The sequence below is a fragment of the Lithobates pipiens genome, unplaced genomic scaffold (genome assembly GCF_037356315.1).
Source record: "Lithobates pipiens isolate NorthernLeopardFrog02 unplaced genomic scaffold, aLitPip1_a1.2 Scaffold_19, whole genome shotgun sequence".
In the NCBI taxonomy this organism is placed as follows: domain Eukaryota; kingdom Metazoa; phylum Chordata; class Amphibia; order Anura; family Ranidae; genus Lithobates; species Lithobates pipiens.
In genome coordinates, this window is record NW_027507764.1 from 35,800,380 (window position 1) to 35,805,904 (window position 5,525).

Consider the following 5,525-nt stretch of genomic DNA (forward strand, 5'->3'; position numbering starts at 1 on the left):
TGTTTCTGCTAATAAAATTAAAACTTGTTTTGGAAAAAAAAATATTTTAGAAGTGCAATTCCATTATTTAGTAGGTAACACAAAGAGGACTGAGGGGAAAAAACATGCAGAACAAACTCAAACATGGACTGGGACAACCCTTAGTACACCTTGTTGCAGCTACAGTGTTAGGATGTCATTATACTGGGGCCCCAACTGTTGGGATGTCATTATACTGGGATCCCCAAGTGTTAGGATGTCATTATACTGGGACCCCCAAGTGTTGGGATGTCATTATACTGGGACCCCCAAGTGTTGGGATATCATTATACTGGGGGCCCAACTGTTAGAATGTCATTATACTGGGACCCCCAAGTGTTAGGATGTCATTATACTGGGACCCCCAAGTGTTAGGATGTCATGATGCTGGGGCCCCAAGTGTTAGGAAGTCATTATACTGGGACCCCCAAGTGTTAGGATGTCATTATGCTGGGGCCCCAAGTGTTAGGATATCATTGTGCTGGGGCCCCAAGTGTTAGGATATCATTATACTGGGATCCCCAAGTTTTGGGATGTCATTATGCTGGGGCACCAAGTGTTAGGATGTCATTATGCTAGGGCCCCAATTGTTAGGATGCCATTATGCTGGGGCCCCAAGTGTTAGGATGTAATTATACTGAGACCCCCAAGTGTTGGGATGTCATTATGCTGGGGCCCCAAGTGTTAGGATGTCATTATACTGGGACCCCAAGTGTTAGGATGTCATTATACTGGGACCCCCAAGTGTTAGGATTTCACTATACTGGGACCCTTAAGTGTAAAGATGTCTGTATATTGTTGGCACCTTCAAGTGTTAGGATGTCATTATACTGGCCCCAAAGTGTTAGGATGCTATTATGCTTGGACCCCTATGTATTAGGATATAATTTGGCTGGGATCCCCTGGTGTTAGGGTGTCATTATACCGGGACTCTCAAGTATTAAGATGTCATTATACTGTCCCCAAAGTGTTAGGATGTCAATATGCTGGGACCCCCAAGTATTAGGATGTTACCATACTGGGACCCCCAAGTGTTAGGGGCCAGTATAATGACATCCCAACACTTGGGGGACAGTTTGATGACATCCAAACACTTGGAGGTCCCAGCATAATGACATCCCAACACTTGGGGGTCCCAGTATAGGGACATCCTAGGACTTAAGGGCCAGTATAATGACATCCTATGTCCTAGGATGTCACTATACTGGGACCCCCAAGTGTTGGGATGTCATTAAGCTGGGACCTCCAAGTGTTTGGATGTCATCAAACTGCCCCCCAAGTGTTGGGATTCCATTATGCTGGGACCCCAAAGTTTTAGAATGTCATTATACTGGGACACCCAAGTCTTAGGATGTCACTATACTGGGACCCCCATGTGTTGGGACGTCATTATGCTGGGACCTCCATGTGTTAGGATGTAACTATGCTGGGACCCTCAAGTGTTAGGATGTCATTATAATGACCCCCAAATGTTAGGATGTCACTATACTGGAACCCCTAAGTCTTAGGATGTCACTAACCAGGACGCTCAAGTCTTATGTTATTGTACTGGAACTCGCAAGTGTGAGGATGTCATTATACTGGGACCCCCAAGAGTTGGGATGTCATTATACTAGGACCCCCAAGTGTGAGGATGTCATTATACTGGGACCCCAAATGTTAAGACGTCATTATGCTGGGACATATTTGAAGAATACCTGTACTATGGAAGATGTACCCAAAAAAATTCAAATGGAGAACAAAGGTCACCAGTATTGTCTGTGGGAAACCTACAGTTGATCTTTTACCTAGTACTGGTTCAACATGCCTTGTTCTACACTGTGTCTCTGTGTGGAGGTGGCAATCTTGGTGGAGGCAAGGCTTTACTCCTCATGTTCCCCTGATGACCAGTAGGGTAGTGATTACGAAGCAGGAGGTAAAGAAGCACAGATCCCCAGAATGGATGAAGCAGAATCTGGGAGATCATTGCTCTGCAGGTCCTCAGATACAGCTTCCTCTCCAGCTAGCAGTCAGAGGCAGCAATACCTCAATCAGGGATGTACAAACTTTTCAGCCCGAGGGCCACATTGTAGATTTTACAAATATTGGGGGGCCGAAAAAAATTGGATTTTTGACTTACCGTAAAATCTTTTTCTCTGAGTTAATTGACAGACACAGCCTTCTTTATTCAGAACCATAGGGTTATATCGCCCCCTACAGGAGTAGGACACTAGGCAGAAAAAAGACTTGGGAGATAACTTTTGCGCAAACCAATCAATATACGCTTATTGGGATTTTTTTTTTTTTTTACCAGAAATATGTATCTGAAAACATATTGGCCTAAACTGATAAAGAAATTTGGTTTTACATTTTTATATTGGGTATGTTTTATAGCAGAAATAAAAAAATATTGTTTCTTTTTAAAAACTGTTGTGCCGCATACACACGATCGGAATTCTCGTCGGAAAAAGCTCTGATGGTTTTCCCGACAGAATTCCGACAGAATTCGGCTCAAGCTGTCTTGCCTACACACGGTCACCTCAAATTCCCATCATTTATAACGCGGTGACGTACAACACGTACGACGGGACTAGAAAAAGGAAGTTCAATAGTCAGTAGCCAATAGCTTCTGTCTCGTAGTTGAATCTGAGCATGCGTGATTTTTGGCGTGTTTTGCGGAATTGCATACACACGAACGGAATTATCGATAGAAAGTTTTTCCGTCGGGAAAATTGAGAACATCCTATCAATTTTTGGCTGGTGGAAATTCAGACAGCTAAATTCCGATGGAGCATACACACGGACGCATTTTCCGATGAAAAGCTCTCATCTGTCTTTTTCTGGCTGGAATTCCGATCGTGTGTACGCGGCATTGGTCTTTTTTTGTTAATAGTGCAAAAAATATAATAATGCAGAGGTGATCAAATACCACCAAAAGAAAGTTCTATCTGTGGGTAAAAAAAGGACATCAATTTTATTTGGATACAACGTTGCACGACTGCGCAATTGTCCGTCAAAGTAACGTAGTGCTGTAACGTAAAAACCAGCCTGGTCATTAAAGGGGGTAAAAACCCTCCGGGGCTGAAGTGGAGCAAATCTTTCTTGCCTGGCTGGCAACCCTTCAGTACATTCTATGCATTGAGGTGAAAAACCTCCTGTAATGCTGCAGCCCCCATTTTACTTACCCGTACCCCCTATATCACATCCCGGGGATGAGCACACCAGCAAAAGCCAGTGTCATGGGTCCCAATTGGATGGATTTATAGCAGCGCAGCCATTGGCTCCCGCTGCTGTCAGTCAAATTCAATGACCCGGGGGTAAGTCATACCTTCGGCTTCTATGGAGACCGAATGAATGACTTGGGAGCACGTCCGCAAGGTAACCCCCCAGGAGAGCGCTTCTCCCAGGGGGCTATCTAATGCGGGAAGGAGCTGTGAGAGCCACCGAGGGACCCTAGAAGAGGATGTTCGCGGCCACTGCAAAACGAGCTGCACAGTGGAGGTAAGTATAACATATTTGTTATTTTAAAAACAAAAACAAAAAAAAGCTTTAGTGTCATTTTAAGTCACTGACCCAAAATAGGGACTTCTGGCTTTGCTCTGACTTTCTTGATTTGGGTTGCTTGGTCCAGGTCAAGGCCTCAAAGTATCGAAGCCTGTGGATTAGAACAACAGCCAGAGAGCTAGGATCTTCGGAAGGTCCGGGAAGGTTTTCTATAGAAGACTAGTCTAGTCCAGCCTTTCTCAACCTTTTTAACATGAAGGAACCCTTGAAATAACATTCTGGCCTCAGCGAACCTCTAATAGTAGTAATTATATCTACAGCTCATGATATATTACTATGGTGGTCAATGAGGAAATTGCTCCTTACATTTGTGGTAATTGGGAGGAATCCCCCCCTTACAGATAGCTAAAAAGATCATTGGTGACAGAAGTTACTCATCTGAGAGGCAGAAGTCGCTTATTGCTCAAGGAACCCCTACCAACCTTTGAAGGAACCCTAGTTGAGAAAGGCTGGTCTAGTCTATCAATTTGCTTATGTACCGACGGGTCCTGAAGAGCATGCGCTATGCGTTTTTTCAAAGTTAAACTTTGCCTAAACCGCAGTTTGGTTCAGGTACAATTGTCTAAATTGGACTTCAGCATCAGTCTGACTGGACTGTGAGATGTTCAGCCTGGCCATAGGGGGCGCTGTCTCTTCTGGCAGGCATGAAACTATGGTCTGGTTAGGTGTTTAAGTTACTCTCTCTCAGAGCCCGGCCAGTGGGAGTGGCCCTCTCGCTGTGCTTTCTGGGAGAGGGTATTTAAGATGCGGACGTCTCGTGGTTCGGGGTTCCGGTCCAGATTGATGTACTGACTTCATGGTCCTGGTCCTCCTGACCAGCCCCCAGGAAGGCTATGGCCTGGGGTGCGGATCCACCCGACTTTAATGTCTCGGGGCTGGCTAGCCCGAGGCAAGGAAACTAAAGGAAGGATTCTGAGGTGGTTGGGTGCCATCTCCAGTTTGGGAAACACCCAGTGTACTTCAAGCACTCCAGGGGAGGACTCTTCAGAAGAAGACCACATACGGGTTGGTTTTCTTAGCAAGAGCCTGGAAGGGCTGAAGTAACCGAGAGAATCCGATCTTGTGGATATCACCAAGCAGGCTGAGAGATCCAGGTATCCTACAAGTGTTTTTAAGCTTAGTTTTCCTACGGGTCCTACAACAACGTCTGTGGCAGAGACTTGTTCCTGAGTAATCACCTTGTTGGCTGCTGGGCCTTGTGAGAGAGGGACTGTCCAACCTGAGTGTTCATCCAGCTGTGAATGGCTATTCTCTGGATGCAGTCAAAGTAAGCAAGTTCTTCAACATTTTTTGACTTTGACACTAAAGCCCCGTACACACGAGCGGACTTTTCAACATCCAAAGTCTGACGGAATGATTCCGGCAGACCATTCGATCGTGTGTGGGCTGCAACGGACTTTTGATTCGCAAAAGTCTGACAGACTTTAGAAATGGAACATGCTTCAAATTTTTCCGCCAGAACTCTGCCGGACCCAGTTCCTACCGAGAAATCCGTTCGTGTGTATGCTAATCCAACGGACTAAAACCGACGCTAGGGCAGCTATTGGCTACTGGCTATGAACTTCCTTATTTGAGTCCAGTCATACGTCATCACGTTCCAATCCGTCGGAGTTTGGTGTGATTGTGTGTGGCCAAGTCCGCTCATTCGTAAAGTCCGTCAGAACTCTGTCAGAACTCCGTCAGAACTCCTTCGAAAGTCTGTCGGACATAAGTCTGGTCGTGTGTACGCAGCATAAGAGTACCTGAACTTCATTTCCAACCCTTTGATCCCAATTTATAAGACTGTTCAATTGTCTAAGTTTTGCAAATAAAATCCATTCAAGTGGATCTTTTGTCAGTCTTAAGTTACTGGGCCATCTACCACGGGACATCCCCTAGACCTGCAACAAGAAGAACAGAAGGAAACGGTAAGCCCAAAAATAACCAGAAGCTCCTTCAGGGGTTAGTAGTGCTACACTTAAAGT